The 24768-nt window shown below is 44.7% G+C and overlaps 1 protein-coding gene across 15 annotated transcripts in view; it reads left to right on the top strand.

The window, feature by feature from the left end:
• Positions 1 to 24768, top strand: part of PKNOX2 (PBX/knotted 1 homeobox 2) — a 691764-nt gene that overhangs the window by 442930 nt on the left and 224066 nt on the right. The gene's annotated exons all lie outside the window — the stretch shown is intronic.

Genomic DNA, 24768 nt, shown 5'->3' with positions numbered 1-24768 from the left:
AGGCAGCTTTCAGTTCACGTTAAACTAGGTGAGACCCATGTTCCGGAAGAAAGAGCTCCTCTCTCTTTGTTAGAGACCTTAAAGGTACCCACACACCATTGTGCGGAACAATATGCGGGAGAAAGTGACCCCAGTGCACCTGGGATGCTAGAGATCAGAAACAATTAATATGTGATGGGAGATATTAGGATGAAACGCTCAGTGGATACTGGGGAGTTCTGAATTTCTTCTGTTACTTTCCCTTCCTAATTTGTTTGGCTTCTCACCTGGTACATCACTGGTTTAAAGTACCATGGGATTCAGTTATCATTGCTTTTTTAAAGGCAACTGTCCGGATACTGGGATACTATCTGATGTCTGTTTGGTTGCCTCTGTGACTTAAGTGGTCAGCCAGACCTGCCCTCACGGTGGGCTCACCCTGCTGTCCAAGCCCCACCTGGGCGGTGGGCTCACACTAGCAGTAATCACCACATCTAAGGGCAGAGAGCTAGCCCACATGATAAACCATGTAATCATCCACAGCAGGGGGCTCATCCTCTCCTTAACCCCTCAGCCATCACAACAGGGTGGCCTTTGCATTGACCTGTGGGTGTAATTTCCCATCCCTGGCCTCATGTGTAGACAGAAGAGGATGAGGAGAACATTTGCTCTTTAGAACTATAAATTGTCTGTATTGTTAACTGCTAAACACAGATGAGAAAACAGGAGTGCCGCTGAGCAGCGATCCCTGCATTGATACTGTAGGCTCAAGGGGACCTGGGAATTCCTGCTTCTTCATCTGGCACTTTACACCTGGCTTTATTTCCTCTTTGATCCAAGGGAAAGATTCTGCCAGTTCAGCCTTCAGTGCGTCTGGCCCCCTACTCAACTGGCTGGCATACTGGGGTGCTTCTTGGTGAAAAGATTGAGAGCTGGATTCTGCCCTGCTTGGTCCCTGAGTCAGTCATTTATCTCTGAAAAAAGTAGGTGACTATCAGACCAGAATGGCAGCATTCTGTCCCCACTTTGCTCAGGTGTATGGAAGGGCAACCAAGGCCTGGAAACTGAGGAACGTTTCTGGTGAAAAGAAAAGGAGTACTTGTGGCACCTTAGAGACTAACCAATTTATTTGAGCATAAGCTTTCGTGGGTTAGAACCCACTTCATCAGATGCATGGAGTGAAAATACAGGAGCAGGTATAAATACGTGAAAGGGGGTTGCTTTACCAAGTGTGAGGTCAGTCTAACGAGATAATATTTTAAGATGTGGTCTGTGTCACTATGTAGCAAGTTAAATAACAGATGTGCAAGCTGATATGAGTTATAGTACATTTTGCTCACTTACATAAACTCATATCAGCCTGCACATCTGTTATTTAACTTACTACATAGTGACACAGACCACATCTTAAAATATTATCTCGTTAGACTGACCTCACACTTGGTAAAGCAACCCCCTTTCACGTATTTATACCTGCTCCTGTATTTTCACACCATGCATCTGATGAAGTGGGTTCTAACCCACAAAAGCTTATGCTCAAATAAATTGGTTAGTCTCTAAGGTGCCACAAGTCCTCCTTTTCTTTTTGCGAATACAGGCTAACACGGCTGTTACTCTGGTTTCTGGTGAAGTGTCTGTAGCTGTGTAAAAGCTCAAGTGCGGTCTTTTTGTGGGCATTGAAGTAGACTAAGCAGTTAGGCAAAGTGTGTGTCATCTCACCCTCTAGTGACTGGTGAGCATAGAGAACAATAGCCTACTGCTACCAGCTAATGACATTAGTTCTTCAATTCAGGTGGTTGAAGTCAGTAGTGTGGCTCTGAATGTTCTGGGTTCAAACCCTGCTGGTGGTCCATGCCGGGCATCTATGGTTTCACATGATGGGATTCCTTTCTTTTACTAGTTTTTTTTCCCTTGTATTCCCTTGTGTGTACACATTATGATGCTATCTTCAGTTATATGGTGCTCTGCCACTGTATGTTATGTTAACTGATGATGACACCATTGAAGTATTTGGCTCTCGGGTGTCGAACTTGCTCCCTGTGAAGTCTGCCTTACTTCCTCTGACCCTGAATCTTAAAAAGCACCTAGTCAGTTTTTCCTCAAAGGAGTTAGAGATTGTCCCGTGTTAGTTTCCTTTCATTACTGCATTGCTATCCTTTGTATTAGACTCTTGTCATAAGGCAGCCCCACCTGGAGTGCCCTCCTGCAGCAGGTCACAGCATGCCAGGTACACCTGCCTCACTTCTGCCTTTCAGAAATCCCCCAGACTCCACCACAGGCTCCCTTGCCTCAGTAGTACCACTCCTTGGGCCTGGTTTATTACAAAAACATCATGCAAATACTCCGACACCAAGAGTCCCAAACATAGTCCTAAAACCCTGCTCTGCATAACAGGAACACCTCACCAGCCTCTCTGCTGGGCACGCCCCCTCACCAGCCTCTCTACTGGGCACGCCCCCTCACCAGACACCGGTGTCACCCACCACACCTGTGCTCTTGAGCCCCCTACCAAGGGCAGGCAGAGGGTCTGCCAGGGCTCCCCACAGCAGCCTGGATGGCTGTTACCCTGGCCAGGCTCTGGCTTGCAGCCTGGCCAGGGGGTAGGGCCTTGGAGCAAAAAGGAGGGGTGGGCCCACAGAGGGGGCAGGGCCTCATGGCCCTCCTACTTTCATGAGGATCCAGCACCCCTGGAACACTTCTGCTTCTCTGCCTGTCCCTCTGGTCTCTGGCAGCTCTCCACTACCCTTCCTAACTCAGCAGGTCACAGCCTTCCTGACCATTTATAGGCCCTAGATGCTGCCCCGCCCTCTTAATTGACAGAATGGGAGCATCTGCTCTGGCCCAGGGGAGCTGGACCTACTTCATTTACAGAGGCCAGGCACCCTGGGACAAACCCCTTGGGAGTTTTGCTTTGCAAGTTTCCAGATATTGTTAATTACATTTCTAGGGTGTTTTTATTTATGTGCATTAACTAGTTCAGTCCCTGAGCGCCTCAGTAGCAGTGGAGCGTGAAACGGGTTGAATCACAGAAACCCCCTTGGGGCTGCCAACTAATGTGCCAAGACTACTTCTGCCCCTGCTTTCCCTGCCAGCTTCGGACTCCAGAGTCCTGCCCGGCTATGCCAGACACGCTTGCTGGCCACAAACACAGACCCAGGTCTGAGCCACGTCCCAAAAACTGCAAGCTTAACTGAGAGCAGCTTAAGAAGTGTTCATGTCTTTAACACTCAGATGCACAACTCCCAGTGGGGTCCAAACCCCAAATACATCCGTTTTACCCTGTATAGAGCTCACACATGGTAAACTCATGGATTGTTCACCCTCTGTAACACTGCTAGAGAGATATGCACAGCTCTTTGCCCCCCCACCCCCAGGTATTAATACGTACTCTGGGTTAAATAATAAATAAAAAAGTGATTTTATTAAATACAGAAAGCAGGATTTAAGTGGTTCCAAGTAGTAACATACAGAACAAAGTGAATTACCAAGCAAAATAAAATAAAACATGCAAGTCTATGCCTAATAGAGTAAGAAAATTGAATACAGATAAAACCTCACCCTCAGAGTGTTCCAGTAAGCTTCTGTCAGGGTTCCCTCCCAACTCTGAACTCTAGGGTACAGATACATACATACATAGATATTAAGGTCAGAAGGGACCATTATGATAATCTAGTCTGACCTCCTGCACAACGCAGGCCACAGAACCTCACTCACCCACTCCTGCAGTAAACCTCTCACCTATGAAGTCCTCAAATCATGGTTTAAAGACTTCAAGGAGCAGAGAATCCTCCAGCAAGTGACCCGTGCCCCATGCTACAGAGGAAGGCGAAAAAACTCCATCTGCCCTGGAGGAAAATTCCTTCCCGACCCCAAATATGGCGATCAGCTGAACCCTGAGCTTATGGGCAAGATTCACCAACCAGATACCCAGGAAAGAATTCTCTGTTGTAACTCAGATCCCACCCCAACTAACATCCCATCACAGGCCATTGGCCTATTTACCATGAATATGTAAAGATCAATTAATTGCCAAAATCATGTTATCCCATCGTACCATCTCCTCCATAAACTTATCAAATTTAATCTTAAAGCCAGATAGGTCATTTGCCCCCACTGCTTCCCTTGGAAGGCTATTCGAAAATTTCACTCCTCTGATGGTTAGAAAGCTTCGTCTCCAGATGTGGAGACCCGCGTGAAAGACCCCCTAAGCTTATCTTTACCAGCTTAAGTAAAAAACTTCCCCAAGGCACAAATTGTTCCTTGTCCTTGGAACGGTATCGCTGCCACCACCAAGTGAGTTAGACAAAGGTTTAGGAAAAGGACCACTTGGAGTTCCTGTTTCCCCAAAATATCCCCCCAAGACCCTTCACACCCTTTCCTGGGGAGGCTTGAGAGTAAACAAGGTGAGCACAGACCAGCCCCTTGGGTTTTTAGGACACTAAAAACCAATCAGGTTCTTAAAAGCAGAACTTTATTATAAAGAAAAAGTAAAAGAAGCACCTCTGTAAAATCAGGATGGAAGGTAATTTTACAGGGTAATCAGATTCAAAACACAGAGGATTCCCCTCTAGGTAAAACTTTAAAGTTACAAAAAAACCCAGAAATAAACCTCCCTCTTAGCCTAGGGAAAATTCACAAGCTAAAACAAAAGATAATCTAACGCATTTAATTCCTATTACTTACAATGTGTAATCTTAAATGCTTAGTTCAGGTATGGCTTAGGAGATGTATTTTCCCTGCCCTGGTTCCTCACTGTCCTGGAAAGAAAACAAAGAAACACAAAACAAAAACCTTCCCCCACAGATTTGAAGGTATCTTCTCCCCTTACTGGTCCTTTTGGTCAGGTGCCAACCAGGTTATCTGAGCTTCTTAACCCTTTACAGGCAAAGGAGGGATTTTATGCTACCCTTAGCTGTATGTTTATGACATTCCTTTTACAGACTAGTCTCCTTCTAGTCTGGGTCCAGCAATCACTCACACCCCCTGTGGCTAGTGTCATTTGTTCCAGTTTCTTTCAGGTATCCTTTGGGGTGGAGAGGCTATCTCTTGAGCCAGCTAAAGACAAAATGGAGGGGTCTCCCCGGGATTTAAATAGACTTTTTCTTGTGGGTGGACACCCTCCCTACCCCTGTGTAGAATCCCAGCTACAAGATGGAGTTTTGGAGTCACATGGGCAAGTCACATGTCCATGCATGACTCAAAACTTACAGATAGCAGCCATGGTTCACATGCTACCTTGAACGTCCTCAAGTAAAGTTCTTATGTGGATTGGAGCCTTCCAAGATCCACTGTTCGTTAAGTGTTTCTATGTGATGGGTGTCTTTGATCTTCCCCGGTCATGACCCTGTCTTGTTTCATTTTTACTGACCTTTTTATTCTGCCATGTGCCGCTTGAGCAGAGTGCAGGTGCACTGGACAAAAGGAGAAGAAATGGTCATTGTCAGTTAAAAAACACGAAAACAACAACAACCCCTGAGCAATTCCCCTCTCAGTCTTTTCAGAAGCAGCAGGGCAAGAGAGATGCCAGTTCTCTCCCCTTTCTGGAAACCCTAGTACAGAGGGAGAGATTCAGCTTGCATCAGTAAACATGTCCTGCTGCACAAGCACAAACCTACATGCATTTGTTTGAAGGCCACAGTCAGCCTGGGGCGCTTAGACTTTGGGGACTTTGTTTTGACGTTTCCAGATTGCTGACAGCATATTGCAGGCTCCACTTCTCTCTTTCACTCTCATCTGAGATCAATCTCTTTATTATTTCACCTTTGGGGTTTGTAACTTACTGCTTAATGTTTTTTAACAACACTGTGAGCAGGATTAATAATTTTAATCAGTGTTAGCAAGCTGCTAACAGCAGCATTTCTCTCAAATACATTGGAGATGTACTTGGGGGAGGGGTCACAAATTAGGGATTTACCAATGTATTTCCAAGGAATTGTCGAATGCTAAGAAGAGGCACTTTCTATATATTTTATATTAATTGTCATTTTTTTTGCCCCCACATGTTCCAATGTTGGCTGGACACGATGGCAATGCAAAGTGGAGGTCACTGCATGCATCCTAATGAAACCAGTGGGAGTAGGTACCAAGGACATAGGGAAAGGTAGGAGAGAGATCCTGGAGGCCATACTTAAGCTGCTAGGTAAGAAATTAAAGTCCAGGACATCCATGGTAGAATTCTCTGAATTCTTCCAGTTCCATGTGCAGGGCCAGTTAGACAGGCAGAACTGCAGGGTCTCATTGTGTGGATGAGACAATGGCATTGGGAGGGGGGATTTAGGTTTATTAGGAACTGGGGAACCTTTTGGGAAAGGGAGAGCCTATACAGGAAAGATGGGCACCATTTAAACCAAAATGGAACCAGATTGCTAGCGTGTAAAATTAAAAATGAACTATGTGCTGGGGGAAAGCCAACAGACATGGAGGAGAACACAGTTCAGACAGACACATCCCTTAGGGGAGGATCTATTAATGGGGATTCCCTATATCCTAGTAAAGAGGAGAGGATAGAAGATGGTAAAGGAGAGGTAGGAACTGAAGAGAAACAGTCAAACGAAAAAGAGTCCCATTAAATTACATAGAATCATAAAATCATAGAATATCAGGGTTGGAAGGGACCTCAGGAGGTCATCTAGTCTAACCCCCTTCTCAAAGCAGGACCAATCCCCAACTAAATCATCCCAGCCAGGGCTTTGTCAAGCCTGACCTTAAAAACCTCAAAGGAAGGAGATTCTACCACCTCCCTAGATAAGTTTCAGAGTAGCAGCCATGTTAGTCTGTATCTGCAAAAAGAAAAGAAGGACTTGTGGCACCTTAGAGACTAACCAATTTATTTGAGCATAAGCTTTTGTGAGCTAGAGCTCACTTCATCAGATGCATCCGAGATGAAGTGAGCTGTAGCTCACGAAAGCTTATGCTCAAATAAATTGGTTAGTCTCTAAGGTGCCACAAGTACTCCTTTTCTTTTTGTGAATACAGACTAACACGGCTGCTATTCTGAAATTTATTTGAGCATAAGCTTTCGTGAGCTACAGCTCACTTCATCGGATGCATGTAGTGGAAAATACAGTGGGGAGGTTTTATATACACAGAGAACATGAAACAATGGGTGTTACCATACACACTGTAACAAGAGTGCTCAGGTAAGGTGAGCTATTACCAGCAGGAGAGCAGGGGGCGGGGGGAACCTTTTGTAGTGATAATCAAGGTGGGTCATTTCCAGCAGTTAACAGGAACATCCGAGGAGCAGTGGGGGGGGAATAAACATGGGGAAATAGTTTTACTTTGTGTAATGACCCATCCACTCCCAGTCTTTATTCAAGCCTAAGTTAATTGTATCCAGTTTGCAAATTAATTCCAATTCAGCAGTCTCTCTTTAGAGTCCGTTTTTGAAGGTTTTTTGTTGAAGAATTGCCACTTTTAGGTCTGTAATCGAGTGACCAAAGAGACTGAGGTATTCTCCAACTGGCTTTTGAATGTTATAATTCTTGATGTCTGATTCGTATCTATTTATTCTTTTACGTAGAGACTGTCCAGTTTGGCCAATGTATATGGCGGTGGGGCATTGCTGGGTAATAGCTCACTTTACCTGATCACTCTGGTTACAGTATGTATGGTAACACCCATTGTTTCATGTTCTCTGTGTATATAAATCTCCCCACTGTATTTTCCACTACATGCATCCAATGAAGTGAGCTGTAGCTCACGAAAGCTTATGCTCAAATAAATTTGTTGGTCTCTAAGGTGCTACAAGTACTCCTTTTCTCCCTAGGTAACGCATTCCAGTGCTTCACCACCCTTCTACTGAAAAAGTTTTTCTTAATATCCAACCTAAACCTCCCCCACTGCAACTTGAGACCATTACTCCTTGTTCTCTCATCTGCCACCACTGAGAACAGCCTCCATCCTCTTTGGAACCCCTTTCAGGTAGTTGAAAGCAGCTATCAAATCCCCTCTCACTCTTCTCTTCTGCAGACTAAGCAATCCCAGTTCCCTCAGCCCCGCCTCATAAGTCATGTGTTCCAGTCCCATAATCATTTTTGTTGCCCTCCGCTGGACGCTTTTCAATTTTTCCACATCCTTCTCGCAGTGCGGGGCCCAAAACTGGACACAGTACTCCAGACGAGGCCTCACCACTGTCGAATAGATCACGTCCCTCGATCTGCTGGCAATGCCCCTACTTATACATCCCAAAATGCCATTGGCCTTCTTGGCAACAAGGGCACACTGTTGACTCATATCCAGCTTCTCGTCAACTGTAACCCTGTGACGTTATTGACATAATCTGGGACCGTACAGATCATTGTTGCAACCAAGGTCCTGTAGTGGCACCAAATCTTACATAAAGGGGGTCAAATGAGGTGTCTAAGACAAGGTTATCATTTGCTGATCATGATTATGCTGTCTATATGTGTGTATCATTTTTGTAGTTGAAGTTATGAATATTTGCTCTATATTTCAAACTTATGCTATGCTTCTGGGTGACACCCCAGACAAGTTGGTGTCAGCTCTGCCTAGCCTGCTGGATGGCCTGTTAAGGACCATCAGCTATGCAACTGACCCACTGAGAGAAGGCAGATACACCTTGGGGCTCAGCAAGGTATGCAGGGACATGTCTATGGACAGAACTCTGAGGTTTTTCCAGGCCATGTGATGGGCAGCTTGTCTTTGGAACAAAGAAAGAATGACCACATGGCAAGAGACTATAAAAAGCTGCTGCAGCTCCTCCATCTGGTCCTCAATCCTGCTTCCTACCTCTGGAGGGACTTTGCTACACTGAAGCTTTGAACAAAGGACTGAACGACCCATCCCAGCTGCAGGTGTTCTCCAGAGACTTGATTTGAACCTGCAGTTTATTCTATCACTGCTGCAAGCCTGAGCCAAGAACTTTCCCATTACTGTGTGTAATTGATTCCATTTAACCAGTTCTAGTTCTCGTCTGTATCTTTTTCCTTTTATGAATAAACCTTTAGATTTTAGATTCTAAAGGATTGGCAACAGTGTGATTTGTGGGTAAGATCTGATTTGTATATTGACCTGGGTCTGGGGCATGGTCCTTTGGGATCGAGAGAACCTTTTTTCTTTTACTGGGGTATTGGTTTTCCTAACCATTTGTCCCCATAACGAGTGACACTGGTGGTGATACTGGGAAACTGGAGTGTCTAAGTGAGTTGCTTGTGTGACTTGTGGTTAGCCAGTGGGGTAAAACCAAAGTCTTCTCTGTCTGGCTGGTTTCCATTGCCTTAGAGGTGGAAAAAACCCAGCCTTGGGCTATGACTGCCCTGCTTTAAGCAATTTGTCCTGAATTGGCACTTTCAGTTGGGTCCCGCCAGAACCAGCATCGTTACAACCCCCTAAGTCCTTTTCTGCAGAACTGCTGCCTAGCTGCTCGGTCCCTAGTCTGTAGCAATGCATGGGATTCTTCCGTCCTAAGTCCACAACTCTGCACTTGTCTTTGTTGAAAGACAGATTTCTTTTGGCCCAATCCTCTAATTTGTCTAGGTCCCTCTGTATCCTATCCCTGCTGTCCAACATATCTACCACTCCTCCCAGTTTAGTGTCATCTGCAAACTTGCTGAGGGTGCAATCCACACCATCCTCCAGATCATTAATGAAGATATTGAACAAAACCGGCCCCAGGGCTGACCCCTGGGGCACTCCACTTGATACCAGCTGCCAACTAGACATCAAACCATTGATCACTACCCGTTAAGCTCGACGATCTAGCCAGCTTTCTATCCACCGTATAGTCCATTCATCCAGCCCATACTTCTTTAACTTGCTGGCAAGAATACTGTGGGAGACCGTATCAAAAGCTTTGCTAAAGTCAAGGAATAACATGTCCACTGCTTTCCCCTCATCCACAGGGCCAGTTATCTCGTCATAGAAGGCAATTAGATTAGTCAGGCATGACTTGCCCTTGGTGAATCCATGCTGACTGTTCCTGATCACTTTCCTCTCCTCTAAGTTCTTCAGAATTGATTCCTTGAGGACCTGCTTCATGATTTTTCCAGGGATTGAGGTGAGGCTGACTGGCCTGTAGTTCCCCGGATCCTCCTCCTTCCCTTTTTTAAAGATGGACACTACATTAGCCTTTTTCCAGTCATCTGGGACCTCCCCCGATCGCCATGAGTTTTCAAAGATAATGGCCAATGGCTCTGCAATCACATCTGCCACCTCCTTTAGCACTCTCGGATGCAGAGCATCCGGCCTCAAGGTCATCCAGCTTTTCTAAATAGTCTCGAACCACTTCTTTCTCCACAGAGGGCTTGTCACCTCCCAGCAGATATCAGGGTGATTGAAGTCTCCTATGAGAACCAGGGCCTGCGATCTAGTAACTTCCGTTAGTTGCCGGAAGAAAGCCTCGTCCACCTCATCTCCCTGGTCTGGTGGTCTGTAGCAGACTGCTACCATGACATCACCCTTGTTGCTCACACTTCTAAACTTAATTCAGATTCTCTCAGGTTTTTCTGAAGTTTCATTCTGGAGCTCTGAGCAGTCATACTGCTCTCTTACATACAATGCAACTCCCCCACCTTTTCTGCCCTGCCTGTCCTTCCTAAACAGTTTATATCCATCCATGACAGTACTCCAGTCATGTGAGTTATCCCACCAAGTCTCTGTTATTCCAATCACATCATAATTCCTTGACTGTGCCAGAACTTTCAGTTCTCCCTGCTTGTTTCCCAGGCTTCTTGCATTTGTGTGTAGATACTTAAGATAACACACTGATCATCCTGCTTTCTCAGTATGAAGCTGGAGCCCTCCCCTCTTGAGCTCTCCTGATTGTGTTTCCTCCCAGTATCCCACTTCCCCACTTACCTCAGGGCTTTGGTCTCCTTCCCCCAGTGAACCTAATTTAAAGCCCTCCTCACTAGATTAGCCAGCCTGTTTGCGAAGATGCTCTTCTCTCTCTTCATTAGGTGGAGCCTGTCTCTGCCTAGCACTCCTCCTTCTTGGAACACCATCCTGTGGTCAAAGCCTTCTCTCCGATACCACCTGCATAGCCATTCGTTGACTTCCATGATTCGACGGTCTCTACCCAGGCCTTTTCCTTCCACAGGGAGGATGGACGAGAACACCACTTGCACCTCAAACTCCTTTATCCTTCTTTCCAGAGCCACATAGTCTGCAGTGATCTGCTCAAGGTCATTCTTGGCAGTATCATTGGTGGCCATGTGGAGAAGTATGAAGGGGTAGTGATCCAAGGGCTTGATGAGTCCCTGACCACCACCACCCACCTCCTTCTCTTGGGAGCAGTGGTCGTGGAACCCCCAATCCTAGAACAGCACATCTCATGCCTTCCAATCGGCGGAGTCTCCTTCTGCTCCCTTCCCTCAGATGTATCATCTGGTCCACTCTCTGCATTCATACCTGTGGAGAGAACATGAAAACGGTTGCTTACCTGTATCTGCATTGCTGGTACATGGATGGTCCCCTTTCTTCCTCTGGAGGTCACATGCTGCCAAATTTCTTCACCATCCTTCTGTCCCTGCTGCACAGCCTGCTCTGAATCTTCAGAACGTTATGTCCATAGAAGCATATCCTGACGTCTGTCCAGGAAATCTTCAGTTTCTCTTATGCAACGCAGGGTCGATACTTGTTTCTCCAGACCTTGAACCTTCTCTTCCAATATGGAGACCAGCTTGCACTTTGTACAGACAAAGTCGCTTCTGTCCTGTGGAAGAAAGACAAACATGGCACATCCTGTGCAGGTAACAACAGCTGAACGCTCACCATCCATATTACTTTTCTTCTATGAGCTTCCTCAAGAGTTGTAGTAACTACTCAGAGAAGTTGGCAAGATGTAAGCCTCAGTGGGCTCTGCCCAGGCAAACTCCCAGGCAAACTCCCTCTGTTCGCTGCTCAGCTGGTTCACAGCTGACTGTCTTTTTATAACCGTCAGGCCCACTCACCTGGAACAAAGCACTCCCAATTCACACTTTTCAAACAATCAAGCACACGGTCAAACTGACAAACTATCCCCACAACAGACACTGAGATACTCGCCAACACAGCCCCCCATTGCAGCACTTAGTGTACCTCTTGAGCAACTCTGGTTTCAGGATGATCCCAGTTATGCAACCATGGCTCAGTCCATACCTCATGAAGGTGGCTTCAATGCACATGTCACTCCAGAAGCATAAAAGATGAACAAAGAAAACAGTTGGCCATGGTTTTGGTTTATAATCTGTTAATGTCTATAATTATCCAATATTTGAAAAGTAATTCTCTTGAATGAATATGTAAGAATTTGTTAAGTGAGCCTGTTGTGAGAGCCTGCTGTGAGAGTGCTGTGTCTCATTGGAGGGAGGATGGGGGCTGGCAGGATACACTGCTAATACAGACATAACATACGTACCTCCTGCTTAATTATGTTTGTTAACAAAATAATTGAAGTTTTCATTAAAAATAATTGAATTAAATGAAAGTGGTTTCACTGTCATCTGACTTGTGAATCACGAGAAGAGTTGCATCCGATGAAGTGAGCTGTAGCTCACGAAAGCTTATGCTCAAATAAATTGGTTAGTCTCTAAGGTGCCACAAGTCCTCCTTTTCTTTTTACGAGAGGAGTGGTAATAAGTGTTCAGATTTCAGAATGTTTACCAGTGACAAGGGGGCTCAGGCAGTTTCTTTAATTTAAGGTTTTGATATTCAGAATCTACAAAAAAGAACAATTGTATGGCTACTAAGACAAGGTACTGCCAAACTCTTGCTTTTGGCTACCAGATGGTCCTGTTTAATGTCCCATTTGATGGGGGTGGTATTGTTTGTTGATGGGCCTATGGCCTGTGGTTGGAAAAGTTAATATACCCTGACTGCATCTCTGCTCTGAAACATACTCACTTGTCTTGGCTTACATCCTATTTTTTTTAAAAAATCATCATATTATTCAGATTTTGGTTACATATCCATACGATATTCAATGAGTCCCTCTGTTCCTCACACTGCATTGAAACAAACTGATTTTTCTATCTCACCTTCCACACTCAAGGGAGGTCCCACGTAGACTTATACACTTGCACCCATTTATAGAGACAGGGAGCATGGGCCAGACTACGGGGCCAGCCTGTCCTGGCGGGGCATGTCACCAGGCTCCCATGCTGTAGCTGGGCACGGCAGTGCTGTGATCCTGTGCCCAGCACAGACACGGGAAGAACATGCCCGTGTCAAGTTGCAGTGGGGGAGGTTTAGATTGGATATTAGGAAAAACTTTTTCACTAAGAGGGTGGTGAAACACTGGAATGCGTTACCTAGGGAGGTGGTAGAATCTCCTTCCTTAGAGGTTTTTAAGGTCAGGCTTGACAAAGCCCTGGCTGGGATGATTTAACTGGGAATTGGTCCTGCTTTGAGCAGGGGGTTGGACTAGATGACCTTCTGGGGTCCCTTCCAACCCTGATATTCTATGATTCTATGCCCTGCCTAGCTGCCACAGGACATGTTGGCCCAATCAAGCATGCTGCCTTGGCACCTCTGGTCATGTGGAGAGTGGGTTCAGTCATGTGATGAGTGTAGGCATCATGCAGAATATTGGCAGTTTTCGGAGTAGCAGCCGCATTCGTCTGTATCCGCAAAAAGAACAGGAGTGTGCCATCATTGCCCGTTTGCCACGTACATTGGCCAAACCGGACAGTCTCTCCCCACTGTATTTGCCACGGTATGCATCCGATGAAGTGAGCTGTAGCTCACGAAAGCTTATGCTCAAATAAATTGATTCGCCTCTAAGGTGCCACAAATGCTCCTTTTTTTATTGCAGAATATATGGGTCATGAATCTGATCACAACTTGTGTCTGGCCTCTGTAGTGCCTCTTTGGGAGCAGGTCCAACTGTATGCCAAAACCAGGTCGAATTGCACCCAGTGGTGAGACTGCCTGAACTCTGGCATCTTCTGCTTTTGTTGATTTCAGTCCCTTAACAGTGTTGTAATAGGCAGTATATTTGTATTTTATAAAAAGAAGTCGAGGGAAGAGGGGGAATCAGTTGCTGTCATTCAGGATAGAAAAGAGAAATTGATCCAGGATAAAGAGTGGAAGAGTTGACTGGCTCACTGGAAACCTTGTACATCACACTGAATGTCTGAAGGGGGTTTTTTGGGTGGGGTGCGGGGGGTAAATTAAAATTTCTTGCCTCTGGACAGCATGACAGTTCAAGACCACATTGGGGATTTTTCATTTCATGTCAATAAATTTAAATAGGCCCAATTCAATTGAAATTAATGCCTGAGCTCCTAGTTTTTACGCTCGGCTCTTAAAGAACACAGATAAAGGAAAAATATTTGGGGAGTTTAATTTGTTCTCTCTCTTTCACACACACACACACACACACTCAGAAACCCTGGTAGAATCATTCTGAGAGGTTTTTTTGTTCCACAAAAGATAGAAGAAGAGAAGCTAAACCATGCATGTGATATTCTGCTAGCTTGTGTGTGTGTAGAGCAATGTGTTAATAAAATGTCTCTCTTCCCTCTGATCTGAAATATGGGAAAGAAGTCTCTGCTTCTAATTGGATCATATGGGAGCTTCTCTTTAGTTAATCAGCAAGGCAGCAGCACTAAAGAGCCTCTTTGGCTGAGATTAAAGATTTCAAAATAATCTTAGAAGATTTCAGGATCAGATGCACATCTGTGCTAATTGTATTTATTTTTGTAGTGCTCAAAATGAGGTGCCCTGAAGTTTTCACTGCCATGAGCTTGGGATGCAAACATTGCTCACATGTGGCAAAATCATTCAGGAAACTTGGAAGCACTCCTGATATCATCACATATTTTGCTCATGCTACTTACTGTGTTGGGCTCTTCAGTCTCCCATCACTTTTCCCCTCTGAAATACACTAATTACTATAGAAACAGTGGTATCGACATTGGTGAGGCCTCATCTGGAGTATTGTGTCCAGTTTTGGGCCCCAAACTACAAGAAGGATGTGGAAAAATTGGAAAGAGTCCAGCGGAGGGCAACAAAAATGATTAGGGGACTGGAACACATGAGTTATGAGGAGAGGTTGGGGGAACTGGGATTGTTTAGTCTGCGGAAGAGAAGAATGAGGGGGATTTGATAGCTGCTTTCAACTACCTGAAAGAGGGTTCCAAAGAGGATGGCTCTAGACTGTTCTCAGTGGTAGCAGATGACAGAACAAGGAGTAATGGTCTCAAGTTGCAGTGGGGAAGGTCTAGGTTGGATATTAGGAAACACTAGTTCACTAGGAGGGTGGTGAAGCACTGGAATGGGTTACCTAGGGAGGTGGTGGAATCTCCATCCTTAGGCCTGGCTTGACAAAGCCCTGGCTGGGATGATTTAGTTGGGGGTTGGTCCTGCTTTGAGCAGGGGTTGGGACTAGATGACCTCCTGAGGTCCCTTCCAACCCTGCTATTCTATGATTCTATGTATCGCCAGTATGGGAGGAACTTAGAATGTCTTCAGATGTAATGTAAAGCCAGTTAATAACTGATACCTGGGTTTGGGAAATTCTCAGGGTTACTTTATCTGTGACAGTACTGGGGGGGGGGGGTGCTCACATGGGATGAACACTCACAGGTGGGGTTCACATTTTGATTACTCCCAAAATGGGATTTCCATTCAAACCTCTATTGCAGTCACACGTACTGTGGGTGGGTGTTGCAAATATATCAATTAGACAAACCTTGCCTTCTGTGAGAAGCCTGGGGGGTGAGCAGGGCCTTGAGTAGCAGGGGAGCTCTAGAGCTGGAGTAGCATCCGTACACCCCCCGTAAGAAAGTGTTTTGGCCAATGGACCCACATACCGCACACATAGTCAAAGGTTTATTAGTCATGCACTTTCAGAAAAGGGGATTGTAAAAGATGGGGATCCTGCCCTAAGGTCTAAAGTGAGGGAATTACAATTCTTGGAGGCTCCTCCAGGAACAGTAGTAGAGTCCCAAAGAAACACACCCCTTATCGTAGAAAGGATCAGGAAGGTGAGAAATAAACCAGTCTGATTTAATGAGAAAGTTCAATATGTTAATTGAACCAAATATGTAGCACTCAAGAAATGGAAATCCAACCCTGGGGAAGTCCATAGAAAGAAACATAAAGCACAGAAGGTAAAAGGGGAAATAAAAATTAGAGAATTTGAAGGCTAAAGGAATTTGAAGAGCAGTTAACCAAAGATATAAAAGCAAATTATAAACAAATAGGCCAGGCCCGCAAGGGGCTTTCCCTGCACAAGCAGCTGAACAAGTTTGGGAAACACTGGATTAAACCATTAAATAAGTTTATTAAATACAAAAGATAGATTTTAAGTAGGGCTGTCAATTAATCTCAGTTAAGTCATGCGATTAACTCAAAAAATTATTCACGATTAAAAAAATTAATCACGATTAATCACACTTGTAACAATAGAATACCAATTGAAATTTATTAAATGTTTTTGGATGTTTTTTCTACATTTTTAATTTTGACTTCAATTACAACACAAATACAAAGAGCACAGGGCTCACTTTATATTATTCTTTTTTATTAAAAATATATGCACTGTAAAAATGATAAACAAAAAAAATAGTATTTTTCAATTCACCTCACACAAGTACTGAAGTGCAATCTCTTTATTGTGAAAGTGTAATTTACAAATGCAGATTGTTTTTGGTTACATAACTGCACTCAAAAACAAAACAGTGTAAAACTTTAGAGCCTACAAGTCCACTCAGTCCTACTTCTTATTCTGCCAATCGCTAAAACAAACAAGTTTGTTTACATTGATGGGAGATACTGCTTCTTATTTACAGTGTCACCTGAAAGTGAGAACAGCCATTTGCATGGCATTTTTGTAGCTGGAGTTGCAAGGTATTTACATGCCAGATATGCTAAACATTCATATGCTCCTTCATGTTTTGGCCACCATTCCAGAGGGCATGCGTCCATGCTAATGATGCTCGTTAAAAAAATAATGCGTCAATTAAATTTGTGATTTTGCTCCTTGGGGGGAGAATTGTATGTCCCCTGCTCTGTTTTACAAGCATTCTGCATATATTTCATGTTCTAGCAGTCTCAGATGATGACCCAACACATATTCATTTTAAGAACACTTTCACAGCAGATTTGACAAAATGCAAAGAAGATACAGATGTGAGATTTCTAAAAATAGCTACAGCACTTGACCCAAGGTTTAAGAATCTGAAGTGAAACACTGGAATGCGTTACCTAGGGAGGTGGTAGAATCTCCTTCCTTAGAGGTTTTTAAGGTCAGGCTTGACAAAGCCCTGGCTGGGATGATTTAACTGGGAATTGGTCCTGCTTTTGAGCAGGGGGTTGGACTAGATGACCTCCTGAGGTCCCTTCCAACCCTGATATTCTATGATTCTATGAAGTTCCGTCCAAAATCTGAGAGGGACCAGGTATGGAGCATGCTTTTAGAAGTCTTAAAAGAGCAATACTCTGATGTGGAAACTATAGAACCCAAACCACCAAAAAAGAAAATCAACCTTCTGCTGGTGGCATCTGACTCAGAAGATGAAAATGAACATACATGATTCTATGATTCTATGATACATCAGTCTGCACTGCTTTTGATTGTTATCAAGCAGAACCCAACATTAGCATGGAAACATGTCCTCTGGAATAGTGGTTGAAGCATGAAGGGACATATGCTGGAGGGTAGAGATAGGATACAGACGGACCTAAACAATTTTGAGGATTTGGGCCAAAAGAAATCCGATGAGGTTCAACAAGGACAAGTGCAGAGTCCTCCACTCAGGACAGAAGAATCCCATGCACTACTACAGACTAGAGACCAAGTGGCTATGCAGCAGTTCTGCAGAAAAGGACCTAGGGGTTACAGTGGATGAGAAGCTGGATATGAGTCAACAGTGTACCCTTGTTGCCAAGAAGACTAACAGCATTTTGGGCTGTATATGTAGGAGCATTGCAGGCTCCTACAGGAAGTATGGGCTGGATGAATGCACCATAAGGTGGGTAGAAAGCTGGCTAAATTGTCGGGCTCAACGGGTAGTGATCAATGGCTCCATGTCTAGTTGGCAGTCGGTATCAAGTGGAGTGCCCCAGGGGTCGGTCCTGGGGCCGGTTTTATTCAATATCTTCATAAATGATCTGGAGGATGGTGTGGATTGCACTCTCAGCAAATTTGCGGATGATACTAAACTGGGAGGAGTGGTAGATACGCTGGAGGGGAGGGATAGGATACAGAAGGACCTAGACCAATTGGAAGATTGGGCCAAAAGGAATCTGATGAGGTTCAATAAGGATAAGTGCAGGGTCCTGCACTTAGGACGGAAGAACCCAATGCACAGCTACAGACTAGGGACCGAATGGCTAGGCAGCAGTTCTGCGGAAAAGGACCTAGGGGTGACAGTGGACGAGAAGCTGGATATGAGTCAGCAGTGTGCCCTTGTTGCCAAGAAGGCCAATGGCATTTTGGGATGTATAAGTAGGGGCATAGCGAGCAGATCGAGGGACGTGATCGTTCCCCTCTATTCGACATTGGTGAGGCCTCATCTGGAGTACTGTGTCCAGTTCTGGGCCCCACACTTCAAGAAGGATGTGGATAAATTGGAGAGAGTCCAGCGAAGGGCAACAAAAATGATTAGGGGACTGGAACACATGAGTTATGAGGAGAGGCTGAGGGAGCTGGGATTGTTTAGCCTGCAGAAGAGAAGAATGAGGGGGGATTTGATAGCTGCTTTCAACTACCTGAAAGGGGGTTCCAAAGAGGATGGCTCTAGACTGTTCTCAATGGTAGCAGATGACAGAACGAGGAGTAATGGTCTCAAGTTGCAGTGGGGGAGGTTTAGATTGGATATTAGGAAAAACTTTTTCACTAAGAGGGTGGTGAAACACTGGAATGCGTTACCTAGGGAGGTGGTAGAATCTCCTTCCTTAGAGGTTTTTAAGGTCAGGCTTGACAAAGCCCTGGCTGGGATGATTTAACTGGGAATTGGTCCTGCTTTGAGCAGGGGGTTGGACTAGATGACCTTCTGGGGTCCCTTCCAACCCTGATATTCTATGATTCTATGATTCTATGATTCAGATCGAGGGATGTGATCCTTCCCCTCTATTCGGCTTTGGTGAGGACTTATCTGGATATTGTTTACAATAGCACCTAAAAGTGCGAACAGGCATTCACATGGCACTGTTGTAGTTAGCATTGCAAGATATTTACATGCCAGATGCACTAAAGATTCATATAATAGAATTATAGAATCACAGAATATCAGGGTTGGAAGGGACCTCAGGAGTGTTTAGTTGGGGATTGGTCCTGCTTTGAGCAGGGGGTTGGACTAGATGACCTCCTGAGGTCCCTTCCAACCCTGATATTCTATGATTCTGTGATCCACCACCTCTCTAAGTAACGCATTCCAGTGATTCACCACCCAACTAGTGAAAAACTTTTTCCTAATATCCAACCTAAACCTCCCCCACTGCAACTTGAGATCCTTACTCCTTGTCCTGTCCTCTTCTACCACTGAGAACAGTCTAGAGCCATCCTCTCTGGAACCCCCTTTCAGGTAGTTGAAAGCAGCTATCAAATCCCCCCTCATTCTTCTCTTCCACAGACTAAACAATCCCAGTTCCCTCAGCCCCGCCTCATTTATCATGTGGATAAATTGGATAAATTGGAGAGAGTCCAGTGAAGGGCAACAAAAATGATTAGGGGACTGGAACACATGAGTTATGAGGAGAGGCTGAGGGAGCTGGGATTGTTTAGCCTGCAGAAGAGAAGAATGAGCGGGGATTTGATAGCTGCTTTCAACTACCTGAAAGGGGGTTCCAAAGAGGATGGCTCTAGACTGTTCTCAATGGTAGCAGATGACAGAACGAGGAGTAATGGTCTCAAGTTGCAGTGGGGGAGGTTTAAATTGGATATTAGGAAAAACTTTTTCACTAAGAGGGTGGTGAAACACTGGAATGCGTTACCTAGGGAGGTGGTAGAATCTCCTTCCTTAGAGGTTTTTAAGGTCAGGCTTGACAAAGCCCTGGCTGGGATGATTTAACTGGGAATTGGTCCTGCTTTGAGCAGGGGTTGGACTAGATGACCTTCTGGGGTCCCTTCCAACCCTGATATTCTATGATTCTATGATTCTATAAGTCATGTGTTCCAGTCCCCTAATCATTTTTGTTGCCCTCCGCTGGACTCTTTCCAATTTGTCCACAGCCTTCTTGTAGTGTGGAGCCCAAAACAGGACACAGTACTCCAGATGAGGCCTCACCAATGTCGAATAGAGGGGAACGATCACGTCCCTCGATCTGCTGGCAATGCCCCTACTTATACAGACCAAAATACCATTAGTCTTCTTGGCAACAAGGGCACACTGTTGACTCCTATCCAGCTTCTCGTCCACTGTAATCCCTAGGCTCTTTTCTGCAGAACTGCTGCCTAGCCATTCGGTCCCTAGTCTGTAGCAGTGCATGGGATTCTTCCGTCCTAAGTCCAGGACTCTGCACTTGTCTTGTTGAACCTCATCAGATTTCTTTTGGCCCAATCCTCTAATTTGTTTAGGTTCCTCTGTATCCTATCCCTACCCTCCAGCGTATCTACCACTCCTCCCAGTTTAGTGTAATCTGCAAACTTCCTGAGGGTGCAGTCCACGCCATCCTCCAGATCATTAATGAAGATATTGAACAAAACCAGCCCCAGGACCGACCCTTGGGGCATTCCTCTTGATACCAGCTGCCAACTAGACATAGAGCCATTGATCACTACCCATTGAGCCCGACGATCTAGCCAGCTTTCTATCCACCTTATAATCCATTTATCCAGCCCATACTTCTTTAACTTGCTGGCAAGAATACTGTGGGGGACCATATCAAAAGCTTTGCTAAAGTCAAGGAATTTCACATCCACTGCTTTCCCCCCATCCACAGAGCCAGTTATCTCGTCATAGAAGATAATTAGATTATGGGACAAGCTGCACTTGCTTTACAGCTTGGAATCCCCAGGTCTTTTATACACAGGCTAGAAATCCCTTCAGCTTGGATTCCGCACTTTCCCCCACTTTGTTCCTCCAGTGTTTCCAGGTGTCTTCTTGTGTGGGGAGTGAAGAAACATGGATGATGTCAATCCCTGCCTTATATAGCTTTAGCATATGGCAGGAATCCTTTGTTTCAAAACTTGGTTCCCAGACCAGTTTGTGGAAGAATTCTGACATCAGAAGATGGAATCTAGATACATGTGGGCTGGTCACATGGCTGTTATAGCAGCCATTTCTTACAGGCTGGGCAAAATGCCCATAGGAAGGTTAAGCTACTTCACAGTCCTATTGTCTTTGCTGATGGGACATCAGCCCCATCTGGCTTCTTCATTGTTGTACCTGAAAAGCTGGCTGTGGGTGTTTTCCAGAGTAAGCCCATCCAAAATGCTGATCCCTAGTAAATATTCATAACTTCGGATACAAAAATGATACATGCATACAAATAGGATAATTATATTCAGCAAATCATAACTTTTCCAGTGACATCTCACATGACTTATCTTTCATAAAATACATCTAATTATATTATATTAATATCATAATAATATCACTATGAAGAATATGGGTGCCCCGTCACATTATCATTATAAGAGACACTTGGGGTGATATTGCGAATTGCAGACCAGTGAATTGTACCAGGAAAATTGGTTGAAATTATAATTAATAGAATTATTATAAAACATATAGGTGAAGAATGTATGCTAAGAATAAAGCAGCATGGAAAGGATAATCGTATGTCTCTAATCAATTACCTGGCTATGTCAAAAAATTACAACAACTACCCATTGAACCTTTATTTTCACTTTAAAGAAGCTTTTGATAATCAGCCAAAGGGTAAGAAAAGTACTATCAGGGATCAGAAGCTTACTAAAAGAGAAAACAAAGAGAAGGAATAAATGCTTAATCATCAGCATAATAAAAGATTAATGGTGGGGGTGGCACACCAACACCAGTGTCTTTTACTGATTTTGTCTAATATCTTTATTCAGGATCGAGAAAAGGGAGTGAGCACGAGGGTGGCAAACTTTGCAGAAGATACAAAATTATGTAGGTTCAGCAGACCCAGGGAAAACTGAATAATGCCAGAAGGCCGAAACCAAGCTAGATGAATGGGCAACACAATGGCAGGTGAAATTCAACTTTATTAAAAAACAAAGCAATGTATGTTGGGAGAAATCATCAGAAAAATGACCTGGACATCATTGTGGAGGGTTAGAATCACAGAAAATTAGGGTAAGAAGAGACCTCAGGAGGTGTCAAGGTTCCTCCCCCACTCTGAACTCTAGGGTACAGATGTGGGGACCTGCATGAAAACCTCCTAAGCTTACTTTCACCAGCTTAGGTTAAAACTTCCCCAAGATATAAATTAATTTTATCCTTTGTCCCTGGATCTCCACTGCCACCACCAAACTCTAACTGGGTTTACTGGGAAACATAGTTTGGACATGTCTTTCCCCCCAAAATCCTCCCAACCCTTGCACCCCATGTCCTGGGGAAGGTTTGGTAAAAATCCTCACCAATTTGCAGAGGTGACCACAGAGCCAAACCCTTGGATCTGAGAACAATGAAAAAGCATTCAGTTTTCTTACAAGAAGACTTTTAATAGAAGTAAAGAAATCATCTCTGTAAAATCAGGATGGTAGATACCTTCCAGGGTAATTAGATTCAAAACATAGAGAATCCTCTTAGGCAAAACCTTAAGTTACAAAAAAGACACACAGACAGGAATAGTCATTCTAGTCAGCACAGTTCTTTTCTCAGCCATTTAAAGAAATCATAATCTAACACATACCTAGCTAGATTACTTACTAAAGTTCTAAGACTCCATTCCTGGTCTATCCCCAGCAAAAGCAGCGTACAGACAGACACAGACCCTTTGTTTCTCTCCCTCCTCCCAGCTTTTGAAAGTCTCTTGTCTCCTCATTGGTCATTTTGCTCAGGTGCCATTCAGGTTACCTTTAGCTTCTTAACCCTTTACAGGTGAGAGGATTTTTCCTCTGGCCAGGAGGGATTTTAAAGGGGTTTACCCTTCCCTTTATATTTATGACACGCCCCCCAAATCTCAGCTAGGGTGAAACGCTGGCTGGGATTTCTTCCTGGAGCTCTAGGAAAAACAGAGTTAACAAGACACATGCACCTGTAAATATACTACCAAGTACATAAAGACTAACAATATTTTCCACATCTCAAGGACGATTTTAACCAGTTGATTCTGGGAAACTTTCATGGGAGAGTGCATCAGCCACTTTGTTAGAAGCTCCTGAGATGTGTTGGATGTCGAAATCAAAATCTTGGAGAGCTAAACTGCACCGAATAAGTTTTTTGTTATTTTCCATGGTGGTATGAAGCCACTGTAGTGCAGCATGGTCGGTTTGCAGGTGGAAACGCCGTCCCCAAACATATGGGTGTAGCTTTTCCAGGGCGTAGACAATGGCGTAACATTCTTTTTCACTGACTGACCAGTTGCTTTCCCTCTCAGACAGTTTTTTGCTGAGAAACACTATAGGATGGAATTCTTGATCAGGTCCTTTCTGCATTAAAACTGGTCCCACACCACGCTCAGACGCATCTGTGGTTACTAGGAACGGTTTGTCAAAGTCTGGGGCCCTTAGTATAGGGTCAGACATGAGTGTCACTTTAAACTTGTTAAAGGCCTTCTGACACTTTTCGGTCCACTGAACGGCATTTGGCTGGTTTTTTTTTGGTTAGGTCTGTCAGTGGGGCGGCGATTTGGCTGTATTGCGGTACAAATCGCCTGTAATAACCAGCCAAGCCTAAGAAGGATTGAACCTGTTTCTTCGACTTTGGGACAGGCCACTTTTGGATAGCATCCACTTTGGCCTGTAGGGGGTTGATAGTTCCTTGACCCACCTGGTGTCCAAGTCACTCTGTTTAGGCCTATTTGATACTTCTTAGCCTTAACAGTTAGTCCTGCCTCCCTTATGCACTCAAGGACTTTTTTTAGATGTTCCAGGTGTTCTGCCCAGGAATCCAGAAATATGGCCACATCATCAAGGTAGGCGACTGCATATTCTCCTAATCCCGCTAGGGGACCATCTACAAGTCTTTGGAAGGTGGCGGGTGCATTTTGCAGCCCGAAAGGGAGTACATTAAATTCATACAGCCCGAGATGTGTGGCGAAGGCTTACCTTTCCTTCGCAGATTCATCTAGCGGTACCTGCCAGTACCCCTTGGTTAAGTCCAAGGTAGAGATGAACTGGGCCCGTCCCAGTTTCTCTAATAGTTCATCTGTGCGTGGCATTGGATAGTTGTCTGGGCGAGTTACAGCATTTATCTTACGGTAGTCCACACAAAAACGTATCTCCCCATCTGGTTTGGGAACTAGAACCACTGGAGATGCCCATGCACTTCTAGAGGGGCATATTACACCCATCTCTAACATATCCTGGATCTCCCGGTCTATAGCAGTTTTAGCTTGAGGAGACATCCGGTAAGGTTGGAATTTAATTGGGTGAGCATTACCTGTGTCAATGGAGTGGTATGCCCGTTCAGTCAGGCCTGGGGTGGCTGAGAACGTTGGCGCGTAGCTAGTGCACAGCTCCTGGATCTGCTGTCGCTGCATACGCCCAAGGGTCATGGAGAGGTTCACCTCTTCCACACCACCAGCACTTTTCCCTTCATAGTAGACACCTTCAGGCCACTCAGCATCCTCTCCTCCCTGGGCTGTAAACTGACAAACCTTTAATTCTCTGGAATAAAAGGGCTTTAGAGAATTAATATGGTACACCTTAGGCTTTCGGTTGGAGGTGGGGAATGCTATGAGGTAATTAACAGCTCCCAGGCGTTCCTGGACCGTGAATGGCCCTTCCCACGATGCTTCCATTTTATGGGC

The sequence above is a fragment of the Lepidochelys kempii genome, chromosome 22 (assembly GCF_965140265.1).
Source record: "Lepidochelys kempii isolate rLepKem1 chromosome 22, rLepKem1.hap2, whole genome shotgun sequence".
Classification (NCBI taxonomy): domain Eukaryota; kingdom Metazoa; phylum Chordata; order Testudines; family Cheloniidae; genus Lepidochelys; species Lepidochelys kempii.
The sequence above is the reverse complement of the archived record's forward strand: the minus strand, read 5'-3'. Positions and strand labels throughout refer to the sequence as shown.